The 26,103-nt window shown below is 32.7% G+C and overlaps 1 pseudogene; it reads right to left on the bottom strand.

The window, feature by feature from the left end:
- Positions 1–254: 254 nt before the first annotated feature.
- Positions 255–24,952, bottom strand: LOC149561722 (glutamate--tRNA ligase, cytoplasmic pseudogene; annotated as a pseudogene).
- Positions 24,953–26,103: the final 1,151 nt, after the last annotated feature.

Here is a 26,103-nt window from a genome sequence, read left to right as displayed (position 1 = left end):
CAATTGCTTGAAGTATAAATTCTCAAATGTTCAACAGTATATGTTCTGTAAATACCTTCCCATACAAAATAATTTAGAACATTGATAGTTATGAGAGCTCCCCTACCAGTGTGTATGTGACACAGAGCCAAATTGGACATTTTTGTTTGAATAGACTACTGAAAGCTATATCAACAGCTTGCAATGAGAGTCATATTTGGACATCAATGTAAAATACCAACATAATTTACGAAAAATATATGTAAATTCATCCATTATTGACCATAAAGGTTTTGAGTCAGTGAAAAATATACCTTCTTTTTAGTAACCAAATGGTCAACTTCAACAAGTGACAAGTTGACAAGCTCTGAAATCTCTAGTAGCCAAGTTAGCTTTAGCTTTGTTGTTTTGACTGATCCTTCAAGATGGAGCATGCCATGCAGCCATACAATAACACCCTTTGAGTCCTCAATATTTTTTATTATGGCATTGCCTGAATCCATTAGTGTCACCTCTTCACCTTCTGAGACAAGAGTAGCATCAGCACTCTCCAACCAAATGTGTTTTGTGTAAGTAGTTTCTTTCCTGTCAACACCTTAATACTTTTTATGCCTAGCCAAAATTCTAAAAAAAGGTTCTTCAGGCCCATTTGTTAAGCATAGAAGAACAGAATTTTCAAAAAGAGTAGTGTGTCTAGGATAGACAGGGTCAATGATTTTTTTATTCATTGTCCAAAGTCTATCCCACTCCATTAGATTTAGATTTTTTGATTTTTTGATGCTCCTTGAAACAAAAGTGCCAAAGAAAACTTAGATATATAATTTTAATTGGTATAGTTTATAAGAATATGTATGGAAACTATAGAAAATTAAGTGAAAAAAAAGGTGTTCCAAAGGAAAAGTCCAACATTTAAACTTTTGATACAATAAATTTCTTTAAGGCCTCTACTATCAATCCCCTTCATAATGTTCCTTGCACTGTTGGGAAGTGAGGATCATCCCAACCCTCCACTTTTTCATTATCTACAAACCACTATAGTTTTTTCTTTCTTAGGAGAGTATAAAAAAAATTCAAACAGCTAAAATCCAACACATGTACTTTCTGCAAACCCATGTCTTCTAAGACCCTATAATATTTTTCATTATGATCATTATACTCACTTGACCAGAGAGCATGTGTCACACCTTCAATGCTATCCACATATGGGCATGCAAAATCATATGTTGGATATATCTTGTATTTAGATCTAATATGGTGATGGAGGATAGGATTGCATCTATAATAAATAGGATGTTGCAATGTTTTGTTAACATCTTGCATATCTAGCTTACCCCTTAGACAACATTTCATCCCCCTCTCAGTAGCAGCAATCATTTCTTTCCACAGACACATATTTTGCTCCATAGAGCTATTCCTATTAATGGACTCAATTCCATCCATTCTCTCTTTCTACAGCTGCTCTCAAGGTGTGTCATCCACATATGACTTCCCCTCAGATATCAATTTCTCAGCCATTTCTACTAACTGTGGAAAATAATCTGAAGTGTATGTAGGTCCTTCTCCTTTACTGCCTATCATATCAAGGTCATTCAATATGTTCTCTACAAACTTGTTGCTTTCTTTAGTAGGGTTTGTATCATCAAAGCCTACAATAAAGTTCCCTTTATACCTTTGAGAAAAGTATTGGTTTAAAAAACTAGCTTTTGCATGTCCAATATGAAGATATCCACTCGACTCAAGAGGAAATCGAGTACAAACTTTCCCAATTTTTGCATCTGGTAGATCAATGTGAAAAGAACCTTCCTCCTTTTCTTTCTCATTTCTTTCACTTTTGATACCATTAGGCTCACTTTCTTTTAGACTTACTAGCTTTGTGTTACCAATTCCTCTTCTACCAACATATTTATCGGCTACTTGACCAAGTACTAGATACTCTGACAATATTGAGTTAAACCATCTAGGTAACCTTTGATTTTTCTTTGATTTGCAGATACCTTCCCATCTTTGGCCCCTCCAATTTGATAACTTCTTATGTATATGTGTGTGAAGGGATAAGGAAGTCGAGCCTTTCTTATTTGTTATTTACTGATTTAGTTTAATAAATATTTAATACTAGTATTTTGTAATGACCAACACATGCACCTATAAGGTGCAATGATGATGCTAATAGTTAGATATGTTGTGTGCTATGTATCCTTCAACAGTGGAGTGAAGTTTGGAGTTTTGGTTGTTTCTTTTGTTTCATTCTATTATTTTAATTATAGATGATGTAAAAGTAAATTAAATATATATGGGTACAAGTTGCAATTTACACCTATAAATTTACGTGTAAAGTCCTCACAATAAATATTGCTTACACATAGTGTACAACACACTTGTTGTTCTCATTTCAATTTCTCTCTCTATATTGTATAGTATGTCTTCAAAAATTTGTAACTCGTAAGGTTGAAAATCTATTCTGTTCCAAGGAAAATAAAAAAGCTAAATTTGAATATTTATGGATGCAAGTTGCAATTTATGATGGCAATGTCCTTTCAATATATATTGCTTACACAATATTTACAATAGAATTTTTTCTTCAATTGAATTTGTCACTCTATCTTGTATGGTAGAGTCTTAAAAAAATGTGTGACATGAGTAGGAAAAATATGTTGTGCTTAGATTATTTGTAATCACCAAATGTTTTGGTTCCCCATGTAACACTCTTACATAGCATGGAACCACCAAAAAAACTTCAATTTTTCCAAGTCTAGGTTTTCAAGATTTTGCAATACTCCCAGTATCTTTAGAAAAATGAATAGGCTACTACTGGGCCATTCTTGATCAGTCAATTGATTATAGTATATTTAGGAAAAATGAGTAGACTGCTATAGGGGCCATTCTTAATCGATCAACTAATTACAATATGTTTAGGAAAAATGAGTAGGCTGCTACATGAGCCATTCTTAATTGGTCCACTTCCGTAATGATCCTAGGTAATCATTGCCTCTTAATGGAGAGTAAATTACATATGGCAAAAGTTAATCTAGACAAAAGTTAATGTTCTTGGTTTATATCTATTTTGTGATTTTCTATTTTTGAGATGGAATAAAATTCTAGTTGTAGGTCAAGAATAATATGCCCAACAAATGATATTGCTAAAACATATCATAATCTAGCTGGAAAGGTTTGTTACATTTTCTTGATTAAGAAGCAAAGAGACGATGCATTCTTGGATCTGATATTTTGAAAGTGATTTTTTCTCCTTTTGCCTATTTTCTTGATAATGTGCATGTGCAATGCTTCACATGCGTCAACTATTTAAAAGCTGCATGTTTAAGTCTTTTGGAGAAAAAAACCTTAAGTATAGTTTTGAGAACTAGAGTTTACAAGTTTAGTACATATACTTTTAAAAAATTTAATGAAATTGGAAATGCTCATCTTATTGCCCTTTTTTTTTAGGATTTTTTTTTAAAAATGAAGTTGTCTTCTCGTACTTTTATGATATACTTGAGCTCATAAATATTTAATGTTTATGGAAGCCAATCATTTTGATCAAAAACTACCTATTTCAATGCCTTTTCATATTGTTGTTAGATATCATAGCATTTGCCAGGGAGCTTTGCAAAATGTACATCATACAACTAGGGAAGCTGCATTCCTATTGCAGATATAGTGACAATTATACTTCCAACATGGTGTTGCCTCCATAGATGTTTTTCCTTATTGAACTCATATTTTCATGCAAAGTCTCTTCTTCTATCTTAGGATTGCTGGTTTAAACTTTAGTTCTTCTCTAATATTGACTTTGAATGATATATTGTGGTGCTTGGCTGGAACTGGCCAACACTCTAATTTTTAGGTGTCACATTCACTTATTGTTGATGGTATATTTCCTAATAGGGAAGGCTATGTTTCTTCGCTAATTTATCTTCAATGTTCTCTTTTGTCAGCTTACCTATGTTAAAGTATAACCATATTGTATAATGATCAATTAATGTGCAAACTTAGAGTTCTCAGCTTACCACTATTAGAATATAATTATATTCTTTAATGATCAATTAATGTGCAACTTAGAGTTTAATAAAGTCTTTTGGAGTTTAGATTTGTCTGAAATAAGTCTTTATGTTCTATTTACTTTTTAAATCTATGTAAGTCTATATAAGAAAGTTTTTGTTTCTTAGTTTATCAATTGAATATCTTGATAATTTTTTTGTTTTTTGTTTTCTTAATCTAGTATCGAAGCTTAAGTTGAGCTTCAAGATCTGAGAAAGAAAATCATTGTAGGGATTATGGTTGATTTTGATGTGTTGTCAAATTGTATGTGAAGACAAGTGAAGATTCAAGATCTAAAAGAGTTTGCATGTAATTTTATGAACTCGTTAAGGGTAGGAAAATTGTAGCCCAGGTTTGTGTTGAATTTAGATGCAACATTTTGTTTGATTCCATTAATTTACACATGTTCATTTCTTGGTTGATCAAACTTATTTTACAATAACTAGATTATTTTATTGAGCATGCACAACATAACCATTAAAGAGCCTTAAGCAAGTTTTTTCCAGGCAAAATTTTCATGAGCTTGGAGTTTGGATCTTGAGATTTGAACATTCTTTCTTAAAACTATAGGCCTCTGGACAATGGTAAGTTTGATTTCTAGATCTTCAAACATTTATGTTTAGCCCTTGCTATACGTTTAATGAAAAACCATTGTTCCAACACTACTCAATGTAGAATATTACAGTGGAATTAGAGCTAGTTGCTACCCTTTCGAGTCGTGGACTCCTTTGCCATTATGAATCCAAACTGATTGTAAAGAAAAACTTATTGCAAATTCTTAAAAATTGGATTTGGAAATTTGTAACAAGTTAAACTTATAGTTATGGAAAATATGTTCTATTCAGAGCTTCGCATACATAGGCAGTTCAATCTAAAAGGCTCATCTCAAGGTCGATCAATAGGCAAATTTGAAATTGATGAGACTACAACTATCAAGGATCTACATCTTGAATTTGTGTTTCAGCTTGAGCCAAAATGGTGCCAGGGACTTCTAAAGAAAATTTCTTAAGCCCTTGCTATAATTCTTTCGGGATGAAATGCATTTATATTTATTTGGTTGTAGATTGCAATCATGAAAATAAATCAGTGTTAATTCAATGTACAAATTTCCACATTTCCTCATGCCAACCTATTATTGGCTTGTGAAACATATTTTATTTTAACTTAAAAGTTGTTTTCCATGGATCAAAAACATATTGTGAAATTATGTTACAAATCTTTCAAGACTACAGATGTCAAGTAAGAGTTGGCTTGCATTATTAGTTTAATGTAAAATTTTCCACAATCTTTTTCCACAAAAAATCTATTAATCAACAAGAATTTATTATAGCAGTATGCTATACCAAGTTTATAGCCCAAAAGTAGTTGGTTGTGGCTGGTTTAGATGACATGATGATTTGTGTTTACAATTATAACACCATGGACAAGGTAAAAGTATTTGAAGCACACACTGATTATATCAGGTGTGTGACAGTTCATCCAACCCTGCCCTATGTTCTATCATCATGAGATGGCATGTTAATCAAGCTTTGGGACTAGGATAAAGGTTGGAAATGCACACAAATATTTTAAGGTCATTCACATTATGTGATGCAAGTTGCCTTTAATCTGAAGGACACAAATACATTTGTGAGTTGCTCATTGGATCGCACTATAAAGGTGGGAATCAATGTTCTCTTAACAGTTTAAAAAATTAGAAATTGGGCTTGATTTGACAAGTTTCTCTGTACCTCTTGTATGCCAAAATTGGAATTATTTATTAGATATCATGTTTATTTGAACTAATTTTCCTAACTTGAATTTATCATCTAGATCTAGAGTCTTGGTTCACTATAAGAACCAAAATTTACCCTTGACACCCATATGAAGGGTGTAAATTGTGTTGATTACTTTATAGGAGGTGACATACCATATCTAATTTCAGGTTTAGATTATCATATAGCCAAGGTGATCTTTACAAATTCCTTCCTAGTTGACATTTGTTACTTTTTGTATGGGTCTTTTTGAATAATAGTCCACAACTCATTTTCTTTGGTGTACTTGTATCAAATGTGGGATTAATAGACAAAAGGTTGTATCTAGACTCTTGATGGACATACCCATAATGTATCAGTAGTTGGCTTTCATCCTGAACTTCCTATCATTATCATAGGTTCTGAAGATGGTACTGTACACATTTGGAATTCAACAACACATAGGCAAGTTTATTGAATTATTTTTTTCACTGGATTTTGTAAAGACACAATCTATTTTTGAATGATAGTGCCACTTGCATTTGGCATTTGTAGCACATCCAATGATGTATACTTGTTATTTTTAGTCCATTGTTAACAATATTGGATAAAATCATAAATATATGGTCTCCTATATATGATGTACTTTTATGGTCTCCTACTATTTTTTTAATTATTTTTTTAAAATATAAATTTACCTTTTTACCTTTTTACTCATATTTAATTGTAAGAAAGAACTTCAAGTGATTGTTCATTACCGATAGACAATACCTACTAATACAAAATTTAAATTAAGTCCTGCACAACAATGTGTTTGACAATACAGGAGATAATGATGCATGTAAAAGGATCAGAGAGAGGAGAGACAAATATATATGTGGCATTCCACATGGCCTTTAAGAAAAATAGTTATTTATGTAATCTGTTGACCTTCTTTTGTATGTTGGATATGTTTATTGATGATTTATGGCCTCTTTTAGAGACATATGATTAACATAATTAATAATTTATTACAGTGAGTCAATCTCTACTTGTATGATTTTGAAAATCAAAAAATATGATCTATAAAAGCAAATGAACAACCTAAAATCAGGTAATGATTTGTATTTTTGCAGCTAGCCACTTTGGGGATATGAAATTATCTGCATTTTCTCCAATCTGTATGGTAAATTTATGCTCAATTCCTCAATTTTTTATGTATGAAAAAATGGTTTTTGCTTATCTTCATAAAGAAATATGTTCTAAAATTATATTTGGGTCCAATTAATAACCATCATCTTTAACATTTAATTGCTTAATCAAATCTTGTTAATTTTTGAATCAGGATTGAACTTCTACTTCTGGATATCATTCATCCCTGTGATAGTAAGTGATGACAAGTTCATCAGTTAAAGCCAATCACTTATTTCTTTGTAGTTATCTTTATTTTTTGATATTTTCTTATGTCCAATGACCTTTTTTGTTTGGTTAATTCTATCAAGCACTAAATTACTAAGTCTATAGACCACCTTATTTATTTTGATTCAAATCTCTTCACTTTCCTCCATACTTAGGAAAGTTGATCCTATTTGTTGACACAAAACTTCTGTATGTGTTAGCAAAACTAGCTTTGGACAATGCAGAAATAGATGCAGCTACAAGGACTCAATTGTAGCCTCATGATCAACTTTTTTGGTTTGGTAAACCTCAACTTTTGTTGTGGTTGATTCAATTCATTTAATTTTAGGTAATCAAGATCCTCTGGTAGGTGTCCTAAAATTGAAATTTACTTTAAGAACACATGCTTGTCTGTGTTGGATTTCAGTAATGTTAATAGAGGCTTTATGTTGATACTATAGAATGCTTTTGAAATGGTAGCATTTGTTTAGTCTTGGGTAAGTTATATTTATAAATGAACTAAAATTTGTTTGAAGTAATCACATGACTGCTTGACACATATGGGTATGAACTACAAATAATTTTCCTAATTTAAACTTAGGCTTTACAAAGTGTACAAGATTATGATTTAAATTCATGAAAGCAGAATGCTCAAATTTAGTCATTTCAATGTCTGATGTTCCTTTTTCTATTGTGAGCTGATTTAATTTTTTTGGATTAATATTGTGTAATAAAGCTTTAAATAGAGTGAGGAGAGTTTCCTGAGGCACTAGCTTAAAATGGTTCTAGCTTTCACCTCTCTTTCTATGAGAGGATTTTTTTTTTGGTTAATGCATGGAGACAATTTCTATTTGTTTCTTTGCTTGCTGGCCTTTTTTGAAAATGGGTGGGTATTTCTTGAGGCATCCTTGAAAACTAGTTATAGGTTGGATTTTAACAACTTCTTCCAGCTCATATTATAATCTCAAGAATAAGTCAAGAATAAGTGGCCATGAATTAGTATATGGTTTTAGTAAGCTGGTAATATATCTACAAGCAACTATGATGTATTTTTGGTTGTAAATAACCATGAATTAGTGTTAAGAATTCTTAGGACATGGTTATCCTTTCTCTGGTGTGAAAGGCTTCATAGAGCCTAAAAACTATGTTACTAATTCACTCATATTGTAGCCTGGATCAAGGACCAGTTTGTACACAGACTGGGTACTGACATAGTTCTCTTGTGGATTTGGCTAGGACCTACAAAATAGACCCAAATTTACCTAGGTACAGTCTATAACATACTCTTGCTTCAAATATACTCCAAACTCATGGGTCATTTGGATTCTTTGTGATGCATTTACTTTTTAGAATTTCCTTGAACATCACAATCACTCATCTACTTTTTATTGAAAGCAAGAAGCTCAAGCACTTAAGGCATTTTGCTTCATACAACATCCTTATGCATAGGAGCTTTAAGCTTCAAAGTATGTTTTCCATTGTGTTGTAGATGATTATGTGGTTAAAGCTTACAAGTAAAATACACTCTCAATTCTATAAGATTATAGTTGCCAATTTGAACTACTTTACTAATGTTCTAAATTTCCTAGCCCATTGGTTATGCTTCTCTTTCAAGCTAGGCTAGAAGATATCTCCATTCATGATTACGAATATTCATCTTATATACTTTTAGTTCCTTTGTTTTGCGAAGCTCTTAAAAATCTAGAGACATTTTTTCTCATTTTAGTTGTTATTACTATGAATTTAGTTTGAGTTATAATGAGGTTACTAAAGCTCTTGAACTTTGAATGCCATCAATGGTGAGTAAGCTTCCTCATTAATCTCTTTCTGTAGTTTCTACATGCTATACAATGTGGCAGTCTTGACATTGATTTTTTTGCTAGCTATTGTATCTTTTAACGATTCTGGTTTGGTATGCCTATTTTTAAGTGTTGATCAAAGATATGTGATTTGGATTATATAGATTCCTCTTGTTTTGTAGATGACATTTGCATTATATAGATGTCTAAATTTAGTTGATTTGTTTGAGTTGCAACTGAACTTACCTATTTTTGTTAAGGAAGTGTAGCGGAGGATAAAATCTTTATTCTTTTCCATTCTTACTAATCAAGGTTTTTGGGGTGGCATTCTTCTTGTGTAATTCAAGGGAGAATATTGTTTACAATTTACACCCTTTTTTCATCTATGTTTATGTCATTCACAAAAATTATTGTACTATCTTTCTCTCTTCAATTCCTACATGGAGTTCCCTCAAAGACACTACCATGCCAACCTATGATATGAAACAAGTATTGTTGAGAAACTTTATAATCGTAGGTAACAAAGATAAGTGGTAGATGATGGTTAGACATAGAAACCTGTTAAGTAAATTCAAAATATAAGGTCTAGAAATATTATAGTATTTTGAGGGCTCTTTTAGAGACTTGAGCACTTTTGTAGTGTACACAATTTAATATAAGTTTTTAAATATCCACAAGAACAAAGATATCCTATGGGACAAAAGAACTATTATTTAAGCTTTCTAAAGTGATGATTTGTCTCAAACATACAATTTTTGCACTATGCATTGTCTAGCCTTTAGGATTATTTGGATATACTAAAAGTCTAGAACAATAAGAACATTCTTAAGAGTGGATATATGACTTGCAGTCTCAGGAATAACATTGGTATTGAATAAAGAATGACCAAGATCAAGTAAAATCAAAAAGTCATACTTTTGTTAACTCAAGTTTTTGGGATAAAGCTAAGAAAGATAATTCAACTAGATTAGTGATAAAGAAATTCATCTGCTAGCTAGGAATCAAACCTAGGACCATCTATTTGTTCTTGGGCTACTCTATCACTATACTACCAACTCTCTTGTTTACTAGTCCATATATGGTTCAAGTGTTTCCTACTTTCACTTTCATCCAAACTGCAAGTGATTGGGGCTCCTATCCTGGCCCCGGTCTACTTTACCTTGGCTTTGATACCAAGGTAAAATTCTTTGTGTACTAGCTAGGAGTCAAATTGAGGACCACCAGTTTGATGCTAGGATGATCTACCATTGAGCTACAAGACCTTTTGGTGACCAATCCATCTATGGTCAATAGAGACTAAAGCTTCTAAATCTTCCACATTTTTATTCAAATCTCATTTTTAGGACATACATTTGAATGTAATGATCTCAATTACCATAGATCTAGAATCTAGTATTTAAAGAAGAGAATCCCTTAAGAATAAAAAATTACCAAAATTTTGATTGCTTCATTGCACTTCCATCCCAAGCGATTATACAAAACAATTTCCTGAATACATAACAATGAAGAAACTTACAATTTAATTAGTCAATGTAATATGATTAGAATGAAAAGCCACTACAAATGAATTAAAACTATGTTAAATCAAAATATAAATGAATCCCTTGAAAGGTAGCAAAATATTTGTGAATTGCTAGTTGTTGCAAATTTTAGAATTGTAATGTCTTTTTTTTATATTACTTGTAATTGTTGACATCTTAATTTACATGCTCACCTGTCGATGGGTATTAATTTTTTTCTTACAACTGTTTAAGGAAAAATATATTTAAAAATACTATGGGGGTTGACACATCCTATGGTTTTATATGATAGGTTTCAGATCATCATAGTTTTGACACCAAAACTTTATATCAAAGTATTTGCAATTGGTAGATGAAAAGACTCTAGATGTAAAGACACTTAACCAGTGAGGATTGACCATACCTTCTTAATTATATGTTTTAGTGCACTACATTTTTATGGTATGATTTCTTTATTGTTAGATCTTGATAGAGTTTCATGGGTTCACAAGGGAGCATTTACAAATATCAATGGGTGGTACAGAATCATATGATACTCATAAGCATCATATAGCTGTCATGGATAGGTGAGCATCTTACAAGGTATAAATAACATAATTCTCTTCCATATTTTTGAGATATGTCAAAGACTACTAACTACGAGTACTAGAATTGGGATAAGGTTCACAATTGAGGTGACTAGGTGGGGGTGACTTGGTGAGCTGACCTAGGGGGCAGACTTGGTGAACAAACATAAAGAGTCAACTTGGTGAGTGTACTTCAATTTTTGGCTTGGCAAGTTGACTAGGGGAGTCAGCCTAGGGAGTTGACATGGTGAGTCAATTTAAGGTGACAAATTGGTGGGGCAAGTGGGGGTGACTTGGTGAGCTGACCTGGAGAGTTGGCCTAGGGGGCAGACTTGGTGAGCAAACTTAGAGAGTCAACTTGGTGAGTGTACTTCAATTGTCATCTTGGTGAGCTAACTAGGGGTGATGGCCTAATGATCTAACATCATGAGTGGGCTTAAAGTGGCAAGTGGGTGGGGCAAGTTGGCTAGCCAACTTAGCAAGGCCACTTAGAGACATGACATGGTGAGCTAACTTTGTGAGAAAGCTCAATGAGCGAAACTAAAGACTAACCTTGATGAGGCACTTTGGTGGGGTGACTTGATGACCGAACTCAAAGAGTCAACTTGGCAAGCATACTTGAATAGTCGACTTGGTGGGGCAAGTTGGCGAGCTGACTTAGCAAGTCCAATTGGTGAGGTGAGATGGTGAGTCGACTTGGTGCGGTGAATTGGCAAGCTAACTTAAAGATTGACCTTGATGAGGCACTTTGGTGGGGTGACTTGATGAGCAAACTTAAAGAGTCAAATTTGTGAGCGTACTCAAATAGTCAACTTGGTGACATGACTTGGTGGTCTGGCTTGGCGATATGACCTAGCCTGCTTACTTGAACAATAGACTTGGTGAGCTAATTAAAAGAGTCAAATCATTGAGGTGATTGGGTGGGAGTGACCTGGTGAGCTGACCTAGAGAGTTGACCTAGGGGATGGGATTGGTGAGAAAACTTAAAGAGTCAACTTGGTGAGCACACTTGAATTGTTGTCTTGGTGAGAAAACTTGGGGACTTGGTAGGACATGTAGGTGAGTCAACTTGGTGAGGCAACTTGGTGAGCTGACTTGGTGAGTGGATTTAAGGATTGACCTTGATGAGGCACTTTGGTGGGGTGACCTAATGAATGAACTCTGAGTCAACTTGATGAGCACACTTGAATAGTCAACTTGGCAAGTGTACTTCAATTTTTAGCTTGGAAAGATGACTTGGGGAGTTGGCCTAGTGATCTAACATGGTGGGTGGGCTTAAAGTGGCAACTTGGTGGGGCAAGTTGGTGAGCTGACTTAGCGAGGCCACTTAGAGATGTGACATGGCAAGCTGACTTGGTGAGCAAGATCGATGAGTAGACCTAAAGACTAACCTTGATGAGGCACTTTGGTGGGGTGACTTGATGAATGAACTCAAAGATTCAACTTGGTGAGCATACTTGCACTAGTAAATTTGGGTTCATTTTTTGACCTTTATTGGTTGAATTTTTGACCCAATTTTGACCAAATTTGACCAACCCATTGGTCAAATTTTTTTTCTTAAAAGTTTGACCAACTCACTAGTTCATGATTTTTCTCAATCATATAACTAATTATATATTCTTCATATTAGTTAATATCAGTTTTTTTCAGGCATTCTATATAATAGTTCACATGCCTTGCGTATGATATGACATTTTCCATGCATCTTGAACTCTCTCTCATCTAGCTAATGAGGGATTACATAAAGTGATCTAAAACCATGATGCTAAAAAACAAATAATCAAATCCAAAATAAACTTGCACTACAAATGGATTGTAGAAATATGATATTGGTAAAATTGCATGCATGTCTACCAGGACAATCACAACTTAAACATATATTTGTCTTGGTAGACATGAATGCAAAATTAACAATATCAAATTTCCACAATCCATTTGTAGTGCAAGTTCATTTTGGATTTGATTGTGTGTGTTTTTTAGAATCATGGTTTCAGATCACTTTGCATAATCCATCATTAGCTGGATGAGAGAGTGTAGGATGCATGTAAAATGTCATATCATAGGCAAGACATGTGAACTATTTTATAGAATGCGTAAAAAAAATTTACACCTACCTATTGGTGGAAATTTCCACCTTCATTGGTCGAAATTTCCACCAACGCCTAGTTTTTTTCTACCTTTGTTGGTGGAAATTTCCACCAATGCCTAAATTTTTTTCTACCTTTGTTGGTTGAAATTTCTAGCTTTATTGGTCAAAATTTCCATCAATGCCTAAATTTTTTTCTACCTTTGTTGGTCAAAATTTCCACCAACACCTAATTTTTTTTCTACTTTTGTTGCTCAAACTTTTCACCAACGCATAATTTTTTTTTTACCTATGTTGGTCAAAATTATGACCTTCATTGGTCAAAATTTTGACCAATTCCTGTATGGACTTAGACAATGGCTTTGGTGGGTTTTTGACCAACCAGTAAGTTAGTCAAAATTTTGACCAATGGGTTGGTCGAATTTGGTCAAATTTGGTCAAGATTTGGGTTGAAAATTCAACCAATAAAGGTCAAAAAATGAACTCAAATGTACTAGTGTCTTCTATCAACACTTGAATGTACACAAGGTCCATAATTTAGTTAGAGATCACCTAAGGTTACATATTAAATATAAATTTAAGATTCAATTTAAAAATATGAACAAATTAATTTATATATACATGATACCTCCCAAAACACTCTAAATGGTATGACTTGATTTGCTTGTGATGATGTGTTATCTATATTTTTTGGCACCAAAAAATGTGTTTTGCACCACTCAACCACATCATGAGCATTATTAATGTGATATCATTTATAGTCCATTAAATACTTTCTTAAAGCACATTTGATAGAAGCTCCTACACCATCATGCTCACCCTTTCCATGTCCACTCTCAAAAAAACTCCAAATGTGTGGTATGTTAAGGTATCGATGATATCTACATAATTCATAAAATGGTCTAGCTAATTTAAATTATGCTATACATCCATCTGACCATACAAAATGTTTTTCTATTTTAATGTTTTTTTTCTTCAAATATTCAAAAAATGTCTTAAAAAAATGTTCCACAAAATGTGTGTCATGTTCTTTGTCATCACTAATGTAAAAGTGATACTCTTTTTTAATGACTCGTGCTTGATCTGTACTTTACACACCATCTAAATCAATTTGTGCATGTTGATAAGACACTTGAACCATAATAGTAACCTACTTTGTATAGTAGTATTCTACTTGAAGTGTTTTTTGAGATACGAAAGAGTAATTCTCTGCAAAGCCGACAAAAGATAGAATTTCTTTGAGTGGGAAAGTTTCTCTTAGTGTTTGAAATTGTTTTGCTTGCCACTTAGCAAAAAATGCATGGCGTATATATGGTTGAATCAATTTACAAAAATTTGACATAAATTCTCTAGCTGATATCTCATCCTCTACATATTCTAACCTTGTTGATTCTTTTCTAGCTTTTGTTTCTGACTTAATGTACTTATATCTCTTACATTTTACCATCCTTGTTGTATTAGTATCTTCTTCTCTCAAAAGAAATTTAGTCAAGTTACCACATGTTTCACAAGTTCCTCTTATGCAATCTATTTCACCTATTGCACAATCATTTGGTTTGTCAAATAAGATTGATGTTATGAATTGACTCGGTCATTTAGAAAAAAGTATTTTGAGAAGTTCCACCACTTTCTTCTATCATATTTTGAAACCCTTCATAGTATAGATCAAATTGAACATGATATCGACAACAACATGTTTCAAAAAATTTATTTATCTTCACAAAATAGGGCTTTAATCTTCCAAACATTTTTTGTCCAATCTTTATGTTATGATTTAAATTACAAAATGAGAGATACAATTCATGTTGAGTAACATCCAACCAATGTTTTACATGTTGAATATATTCCCTAGGCCCAATCCTTTTCTTGATGATATCTCTTCTATTTGGTGAAGGATGAGTATTATCAATCCAAAATTGAATAACTAAGTTCTTAACTATTTTCCCAATCCTATTAGATCAAGGAGCTCTACACATTAGTGCCCAATTGCCATCTAATGTACTATCATTCAAATTGTTTCTCCTTTTCAAATAATGTAGTACTGTCTTCCAACCATACCCAAAATGAGATGATAATGAAGAGATCTATCTATTTTGGGATGTTTTCTTATTTAAAATAGATGTTAGTATCACTCTTCGTGCAATGGATTTATCTATAGATCTAGTTTTTCTCCTAATGGAATGTAACCCTTCCTTAACACTTTCAAAAATATCTTTTTCTAGTTTAGAAATCCTCTTTTTTATACTTGTATCTATACCCAATAGTCTCAGTGGCTCTTTTAATTCATCTTTAAGAAGTGAAATTGATAATAGTTGAGTTGTCTCCACTGTTGATAGATTCTCAAATTGTGCAATTATGTCTTTAGACTTTTTATTCAATTTCCTCTTCATAGTATGTCTAAGTTGATTAACATATTCTCTCAATTTTTCCACATCCATTTCAATTAAATGATCTATGTTTCTATGATTAATTTTTCTCTTCAATCTTTGAGCTAGATTAACATTCTCATTTGTTTTTTGATCTTAGGCTACACAAGAAAAAATAAAACAAAGTCTTAAGATACAATCTCTTTAGGGGACATATATGTATACATATATACATGTTTAACTTGAGTGAATTATTATGTACTTGATTAAATTATCTAACCTTCATATGGACCTTCTTCAATATCCATTGCTTTATCTTCAATTTCCTCATGCCCAACATTTTCATCATCTACTAGAGTTGCACGTGCATGATATAACAAATAAAATCAAGTAAGTTTATAAGGGGAAATATCGCTTGCTAAATTTAAAAATTAAAGATATAAAGTTTGATAGAGACCTAGAAATCTAGAGAGATCTATATTATATACTTGCAAGAGATTCACATGTACTTGTTTGAACTTGGGATGAACCTTCTCCAATGTTAGTAGGTTGTCCTGGTTGACTACGTCCTAAATAAATTCATTTATCTAAATTTAATCATAATCTAATAAACCTTAATGAACTATAAATTATTAACATAATTGAATAAAAAAGGTAATTCCCATGCTAAATAAATTCATCATTTAAATTTATTCATAATGTAATTTTTACCCTAAGGACTAAATATGGACATAATTGAATAAACCCTAATGGCCTAAATCTGAACATAATTTCAAATAAACTCTTAATATTAAATTAATAGTAATGCTAATTTAAGATAAATATCATATTCCTAATTGGATTTAAACCCTAATCCGAACTAAATAAACTAATTAAAAACATTGGAAAAAAGATTGTGTTTGAGTACCTAATCTAAGATAGTATCTTGCTAGCATTTTTTGACAATTGTCATCTTCTTGTTCCTTGGTTCTTCTTCATGCATATTTACTTGCTCTTTTATCTTTATTTCCCATGTCATAAATTCTTCCTCCAAAATTCGAAAATAGGTTGAAGTTTGTCAAATATTTCTTTCTTCCCAATTCAAAAGACAATAACTTGATTTTAGATAAATGTTAATTGAAAAAACTGAAACTCATATTTATATAAGTTTTTTTTTTCTTTAAAAAGATAGCCTTATTAGCTGACTAGGGAAAAACCCCTAGGGGTTGACTAGAGAAACACCCCAGGGGCAGACAATGGCATTATAACTACAAGTTTGTGCCTTGTGGCCATACTTTTTACAGATGTAGCAATATCCTTTAAATGTTGATCTGTTACTGACCTTTGATCTACACTCATATGCCTAGTGTCCATACTTATTAAAATTGTAAAAATTAACATTGAATTTAGTTTTAGGTTTTGACTTACTATTTTTTCTCCTAAAAACATGTATTGTGTAACCTACTTTTCCACAATGATGGCATGTAGGCTTCTTGTTCTTTAGTTTTCTAGTCTTATTCCTTTGCTCTCCTTCATTTGATGATTCTCCTTACTTTACATTTAAAAGGAGCTCATCATAGCCTAATCCAAAGTGTCATGAGATTTCCTTGATGCATTCATCTACTCATCAAACATTCTTATGGTCTCTTTAGTTCTTTTCATCCTTTCATTGACTTCCTTTTCAACTTTTAGTTCATTTTTTAGTTGATCATTCTTAGATCTCAGATTTGTAATCTCTTCTATGTTTCTAGTGATCACATTATGTGCACTTAGAAGATAATTAAATTATGTCATACTAATTTTTTGTCATCCTTTATACTTCATTGATCATTAAATAACACTTATAACCATTTTTCTCTTCTCTTTATTAACCATTTCCTTATCATATTCAAGTTTTTCCTCTTGTTCTATAACTCACATAGCCTTAATAAATGCATTTCATGCTCTCTTTTCAATTTTATAACTTCTTCAATTTATTCTTGTTCTTCTCTAATAGGTATACTCTTTTTGCATCATATTCACCATAATGTTCCCTATATTTTGGGTCCTCAATGGAGTTCTTAGTTTTTCATTATCCAAAGGCTAAGGAGAGAAACAAGGAGAAATTGATTAAATTAATTTCTTATAAAGTCATCAAATAAATTAAAATTAAAATGTGACTTTATATTTAATTAATTTAATTTAAATTGGCAAAAGTTAACTAAATAAATTAAAAGAATCTTCTAGAAGGGGGAATTAAATATTATTTTATATCTCCTACAAGGAGGTGCATCTATTGGAGGAAAAGAATAAATAGGGAGGGCAGCCTCATTAATGATCATCAAATGTGTTGCCATCTACTCTTTTGGATAACTTTTGGTACCAAGGGTTTCTATAGATGCTACATTGATCATTGGGAATGAACACCCCCTTTAATTTGCATAAATGAGATGATGAAATATCTTCTAAAGGGTTGCAACTATTAGAGAAGACAATTTAGTCTTTTCATTGTGCTAAATTTGTTTCCTAGGGCCAAATTTGTGGAGTAAGGAATAAGTTGGATATTGCTACAATAACTTTTGTATAGTACTATTGCTATAGTGACTATAGTAATTTTCTATAGCAGTTGCTATAATGACACTATTATAATATTACTACAATACTATTACTACAATAACTTTTCTACAATACCGCTATTACAGTATTGTTGTTGTAGTGATCTGCGACCAGAAAATTCATATTTTAGAGAAATTCTAGGTTTTTATCTACTACATTTTGTATTGTGTGAGAGTGGATATTAGGGCATTGATAGGGTTTTTTAATATATATTGTAATCTAATTTATATTACAATCTTTTTAGAAAGAATTATAATATCATTGGAAATCATAGCACAAATTTCCCTAATGTCTTATTGTTGTAGATGCATATTTTCTTATTTGTAACCAATGTATACATGTTTCAAAAAATACAAAAAACCATTCGTTGTAGGTTGTTTTTTGTTTTGCAAGAAGATCAATTAAATTTTGGTATATATATATATATCACACACACACCAAACTATATATATATATATATATATATATATATATATATATATCCCTTGTGTGCAAAGTGTTAGAAAAAAATTGTCAAGTTAGCAATTTGGAAATAAAAATAACAATTGCATAGGATAGTACAATGGTATCAAAGCTTTCTTTAAAAGTGTTTGACAAAATGTCCAACAACTAAATTAGAGAATGATTTTGTGTTTCATGAAGTTATAACTAGTTGGGGTTATTATAGTGGTATCAGAGCTTGCTTGCAAAGTGTTTAAAAAAATGTTAAACAACTAAACTAGAGAAGAATTTGGTGTTTCATTAAGTTGTAACCAGTTGGGGTTAGTACATTTGCATTAGAGTAGTTTCCTGTGATCCTATGGGGTGGGAAAGTTATTTTATTTTTAGATTTGTTGTTACACATGGAGTAACCAACACTCTAGCATTTTCTAGTGATTGACAGACATATTAGGACTCACAGTTCTAGAAATTGATGGAGTAATGATGAAATTAGCACAAAAATTAATGCTTTGTATGAAAGTATGGAGAAACTAAAGCTTCATCAATAGAGGTTGGCAAAGAGATTGTTAGATCTAGAGACAATTGAGAGGGAAATGAGATATATGGTTTCTTCCTTTAGAAGCGTGAGATCAAGGTTGAAGGGAAGGAATCTTAAATTTTCCCCAACATGTGTCCATGATGTAGATGTACATGTACTTAGTACAAAACTGGCTAGTCCTATCCACTATGTTGATGATGGACTTATTTCATAGGGACATCTGGATGTTTTAATGCCCTTGGTGGGTAGCATTACTAAGCTTTAGTAGGTTGAGGCTCCTAGAGTAGTCACTATGATTAGTTTGAAGGTAGTTGATGATGTAGTTGTCACTAACTCTTCAAAATCTACTAAGGAGGGAGTTATTATTGGAGACGTGTATGTCAGCTATCCCAAAGTTGCTCCAATAAAGAAGGAAGTTGATTCCTTGAGTGACATTGAGGCATGTATAGAGTCACCAACTATTATGTTGGTGATGTGAGAATTTCATTGGAATCAGTAGACATGAGTTCATGCTCTAGTATTATTGATTCATAGCCTAGCATAGAGTCATGTGTGTAGACTCAAGTGATGACAGTTGAGGCTATAGTAGGTGATGGGGATGTAGATAGTATGGACACCTCTAATATTTTTTTTATGATTCTATGAGTTGTGCTATGTATGATACCCCTTGTTAGATATTGGGTGATGACTCTAAGGAAGTTTTTGATGAGTCCCAAGATCAATGTTTATAGGATCTTACTATTAAGGTGAAAGTTGAGACATGAGAGGAGATTGATACTATGAGGGCTTCCATGTCTTTAGATAAGGAGTTGTTTAAGGTACACAGTAGTTGTATCTTAGATATAGAATTGAGTAAGGATGATAGCACACATATGAATGATCTTGTGGTGGATAGTTTTCATTTAGTTTGTTAGCACAATGCACTTAGTGAGACATAGAGATTGCATAAGAGTCAAGGGTTACGAAAGCATCATGTGACTTATCAGCTAAAGGTGAGTAATGGTGACATTTCTTCATTTCTTGATCATACATACACTATATAGGGATTAGGGATGGTGTCAACTATATCCATTCTAACTCTGTAGTAACCTCATCCACTAGTGATTGTGACTCCTCAAGAGCCAACTAAGTATACTAAAGAGAGTCTACAATCACCTCAAGCTCCTAAGTAAGCATAGGACCCTCGTCCTCTTTCCCTAACAATGTCGAGAAGGTAATCCCTATCAGCAACTAACTGAGAGTAACTATGCTTCAAGATTCTGACAACCTGTCAAAGTGCATGAACCTCTACTAGAGAAAGGGTACTATCACCATGCTCATAAACATAGGTACACCCCAACCAAATTGAGCTAGCATCTAACAAATAGCATCAAAAACATAAATGGAAATCCTATGAATCAAGGAAATTCACATAGGAAAGGAAATGTTATAGGTTTGTATTATACAACTTTGGTTACTTGTCAGTTATGCGTAAAGAATGGGCATCTTGTAGCCAATCCTATGAAGGTATATTTCAAATGTAATAGTTAGAAAATATTTTGTTGAGTTTATTTTCTATCAAAGGTCATCCATGTAAGTATATAATGTAGGAACCAAGCACTAATACATATTCATTAAGAGATAAATGGAAAGGAAAAATTCAATGCAAGGAAAGTGACAACGGAGACGAATAAAACTTGGAAGAAGAAAATTGAGAATTCGAGTTGAGGAACATGTTTGAAAATTTGAGAATGGAAGATTGGGGGATGAATACATGGTGGTAGATGAGAAAGGGTTAACTTATATCCTAAGATGTGTAAAGGTTTTCAAGATGGAATGGATCCAAATTGTATTCAAAGGAATCCACAACATGAAAATCTAGTTGAAGAATGGACCATTGAATATTATGAATCCTATCATCCATCATGTTAAAGGTTATGCAGTTATGGATAGGATAAAGACATTTCAATGCCAAAGAAAAGATGTGATTGAAAAAAACATTTAGGAAAAATAGAATGATAGAGGAAAGCCAATAACAACCATTAAAAATCCAGAGATTGTTTTTTTTATTAAATTCATAGCATACAAATTCTACCAATCAGGTTGCCTTAACAATGTTCCATGTATTACTATGGATATAGGATATAAAATCATTAAGAAGGGTTAAAGTCATGATTTAGCTGAGATCCTACTCACATAATTAGTAGAGAACCTAGGGACCATAAGGAAGGCCAAGAATAATTCACATAAGTTTGGTTGTCTTATTTTTTGAATATTTTCTTATGTGAAAAATTCATTCCCTACAATAGGAAATGAATTGTAGCATAAAAAGAAACTTGTTACCCAACAAATTGACGAGTTCATTAGTTAAATGGGTGAGAACTATAAAGTAGTTATGAACAAGTATTTTGAAGAATTTGAGAAAAAGATAAAATAGTTCAAGATCCTTAAGTTATTAGTAGACTAGTATCATAATAATAATGTTTCTTAGTGGATATTGATTACACCTATGTTCAATTTTTCATACCGAGAATTGCATGGTAGGGATCTCTTCACTATAAGGTGAACATTGATGAAGTGTCACTAAGAATTACTATGTTATTGGATGAGGAGATAGATATAGATGTTCAACCATTTGGAACTTATGAGACTCAAAAGATAAAGATGTTGATCTAAACAATGTTTCAAAAGTTAGATAGGAAAAGGAAGAAGATGATAAAGAACTTGGAAGGCACATTTGGTGAACTTTTACTAATGATTTCTAAAGGAAATGGAGAGTATGTTAACAGTGAGGATGAGGATAAATATGATTATGGTGAAGGAAAAGGAAATGAGTTAGTTGTTTCCAAGCATATGGAATCCAAGGGTACCTAATAAAATTTTTGTGGTAGACCCCAAGGTGAAGAAAGATTTGAAGAAGATGGATACTAAACCTACACCCATACCATCAAGTGTCACAACACAAAGGTCCAAGGAAACTAGCCCTATGGGTGCTAAGAAATTGAATAAAGGAATTGTAAATATCACCAAGCCTATACTAGTTACAAGTAAAAAAAATTAGATGTCCAATTCTAAGGAAGCTGAGCCAAGAAAATCAGTGAAAAAACCAAGGAGAAGGATTGTGGTTAAGAGGGATGATGTCAAAGAGAAATAGAGAGGATCAAGTCAGATGACTTGAGTTTGTTCAAGGTGGTAGTACATAAGAAGCCACAAAATATTGATCAAGAATGTGATAATCTTAGAAACACCACATGATTACTATGTTTTCATTATATTAAGTACACAAATTTGAATAAAGAAGATAGGGTTGAGATAGTAGAGTTTGTCATAGATATGAAGGTAAATTTTAAGTATACACCTATAGGGGTAGGAAAATTGATTCCTAAAGAGTTATACAATAAGATTGATGGTAAGTGGAAATTTTATTTAAAAACTAAAAGGAAAGTAAGGAAAGCTATATTGGGTTAGATTATTCCTTAGTTGAATAAAAGGAGAAAAAAACTTAGTCTTGAGAGTATACAAAAAAAAGTTTGTACCGAAAAGAAGAGCATATTTAGTATTTGAAAATAAGATATAATGTGTTGTTGAAGTGAGAAAAACTATGTTGATGAAGGTCTTCTATATAATCCTTACTAATGAGAATGATAAGGAAGGGGAAGAGAAAGAGGCTAGCCAAGTTGAGCTAGACACCACTAAAGATTTTGATAACATATAGGTAAATGTTGGTAATACCTTCAATAACTTGGTATAATTAAGTTATTCAAAAACAAAGACTATAACATTTGATGATGAAAATGAAATTTTTCATTTTAAGGAAATGATAGGGACAACATAAAAATTAATAAGCCAAGTTTAGATAAAGTTTGTTCAGTTGCCAATCCATAAACATTTGATGGACTCTAACCCTATACTAGTGCAAATAAAATATTATCCAAAGATTGAGACACAAGTGAAAACTCAATTGGTTGAATTTTCATCTACCCTTGTTTTTAGACCATGCCAAGTTGTGAGCTAGGGTAATGTATATGTTAGTGTAGTCAAGAAATATAGTGTGTTAGTCATTACAAGAGAGATCACGTAGAGGAATGTTGATAGATAGGGAAATGTTGCAACAAATATTTAAGGAAAATAGAAAGATGAAGGATACAATGTTGAAGTAGAGAAATCTATTATTGATGAAGTAAGGCCACAAGCCTCGGGACCTCACATTGAAGAAACAAAGGACACATGACAAAAGAGTTTTACAATTAAACTGAAACCTACAAATGAAAATAAGTCAAGTAAAGTACCTAAGCAAGTTGATGACACAAGAATTTAGATTCAAAGACCAAGTCTTGAGTTTCAAACATAATTTTTGTAGTTACCAGTGTCAATCTCTAGTACTTCTAATTCTAAAATGAAAGAAATAAAGAACAAATGAGTGCACCTACCTGTTGTATTTTAAGCTAAACCTAGTACCCTTGTTGAAGACATTATTATACGTTATTGGGAGGAAGAAAATTTGATAGATGCTCGAATATGAACATATTAAGTGAATTATTTTCAAGGAAGGTGAAGCAAGCTAAGTTGAGGAGGGAATGTCAACAAAAGAAAACATAGAAATAGGCACCTTATAATATCAACAAAATATTTATTAATTCATTTATTGTTAATGATTAGGATGAAAATCTTCCCATTGTTGAGAAATTGATTAAAATTATGGCAAAGGTAACTAACCTAGATATAGATACAAATGAAAGGCTTATGCAATGTTCAAAAATAAAGCTGGAAAAGAAAGTTATGGAGAAGGTTTTAGTAGAGATCATTGTTAGATATGTAGTGCTATCAAACCTTGTAAATAATTTAGAAAATGTTTCTCAAAATGTGCATACATTTTTTATGAAGTTATGTGATCCTTCGATATTTTCAAAGGATATAATTGGGAGAATGGATAAGATAAAGAAATATTTATAGCATAGTGCTAATGCACTAATAATAGATGCAAATTCTAGTTAAGTACACTTATCGAAGTTGAGTTTTAAAAAATGGAACCTCACTAAATTGAGTATAGAATGTAGAAGAATAATAGATAAAATTATATCAATTGAAGCTATGATGACACATTATGAAAACACATTTGAAGATTGCAAAAGATTTAGTCCAAAAATATCTAAATATATCAATTCTAGATAGTTTGGTGGATCTTATATCAAAATTGGTGATTATGGTTTAAGCTATTGAATCCATATGGACAAACTGGGATAGTACATTAGGTATAATTTTTCAATTCCACAAACCATTTTTGGATAAGTGTGGTTTTACACTTACACCCTGTTGTGGTCTCCACCGCACATGCCCCATTCCTTACTAGGAATGGGGACCCCCTACCTTTTCTTGACCTTCGAACTCATAGTTTGAGAGTCGGGAGAAGAAAACTCGGTTAAATAAGTTAGGTTTTAGAAAAAAAAGAAAAAGAAAAAAGAAAAAAGAAATTAAAAAAAACCTAAAAAAATAAAAAATAAAAAATAAATCACTCGCGTGCATGCATCAAGGCATGTGTGCTTTGCAAAGGAAAAGAAGGAAGGGGGTTATAAAACCCCCCTCCCCTTCTTACTTGTTCATTTTTTTTAGAAGGGCAAAGAGGGATAGGTATGGAGACCCCCTCCCCCAACCTCCATTTCTTTTCCCACTCTAACCCCTATGCGTGCCCTTTGGGCTACACGTGGCCACCGCTGCCGCACCCTTTTGGGTGTGTGGCATGACCGCTGCATGCACCCTTTGAGTTCCATGCATTGGTGCCCTTTCTGGATGCACAACATAGCCATTGCACGTGGCCACCACCGCCATGCCCTTTTGGACATGTGTGCACAGTGTTACGTGCGCCCTTTGGGTTGTGGTGTCGCTCGCCCTCTGCCCTCTTTTGGGTGCATGTGGTGGCACACATCGCCCTCATAAAAACCCTAGCTGCATGCACTGCCATGCCTCAATCCACCTTTTTTTTAATTTAATTATTTTTTAAAGTTTAATTTATTTGAAAGAGAAAAGAAAAGAAAATTTTAAAAATTTTTTTAAAAAAGAAACAACAAAATAAATAAGTTTTCTAGAAGGACTTTTTTTTTATTACATTTTTACATATCCAATAATTAATCATTTTTTTCTCTTTTATGACCTGCAGGTAATATAATCAGATGGCGTCCACATTCGGATCAGCAAAAAAACTAGTTGTGTACAAGTTCCAAGGTGTAACCCCAAAATCACAGTTGCACGATGAATACTTTGAGATCAAAGACACAGAACTTGGACACACAAACTTGGGAGACTTCTTGAGAGTTTGTAACAACCCAACCGAAAGATCATCTTTGAGATTCACCTTAACCCATTCTAGATTGGTAAATTTAGCATCACATCTTGGGACCATGCAGTTAGGTGTATTGATTATGACCCTATCTCGACATTTTTTTCCCGATGAAAGGGTGGTAAAGAGCATCAGTGGGGAAGTGGTCTTAGATCTACAACCTGATAATATCAAGAGGGTTTTCCACCTACCTAGAGCCGATCAGTTTATCAAGCTATCATATGAAGCAGCTGAGAGGCGGCATAAGGATCATTGCCAACAGGCCATCGACAACATATATTCCTCATACTTCATTGAGAAGCCACCTCAGGGGAAGAAAATTAGCAAAGTAGATATGACTCGAGGATAAACGAAGGATGACATTGGATATTCAATCATTCTCCTAAGCAGAGTTATGGAATTGCCTATAGCAGGTCATCTTGCACCATTCAGGGTCAACTTCATTAAGACCATTAGAAACACAAAGATTCCACTAGATTGGGCCATCACACTTAGTGAGAACTTGTGCGACTAGTTGTCAAGAGTAAAGGACAAGACAAAGTTCTATATGACCTCTTATGTGGTATATCTACTTGCAGCAAGAGCCACCAACTATCCTAGGTTCTACAAGAAGGGTAGTATGCAGGATCCTAATGCATGGTCATATATAGTCTATCCTTAGCTAGTTAAGAAGAAGCTCTCACTATAGAGCAAGGAGTATAGAATTGTGATCGATGCCTTCATCTTTGCCATCATTTGATTCATCGAAGGGGATTATGGGAAGAGATTGTATGATG

The sequence above is a fragment of the Cupressus sempervirens genome, chromosome 4 (assembly GCF_028749045.1).
Source record: "Cupressus sempervirens isolate cs-2001-9-10 chromosome 4, ASM2874904v1, whole genome shotgun sequence".
In the NCBI taxonomy this organism is placed as follows: Eukaryota; Viridiplantae; Streptophyta; class Pinopsida; order Cupressales; family Cupressaceae; genus Cupressus; species Cupressus sempervirens.
This window is presented reverse-complemented; position numbering and strand designations above follow the sequence as displayed.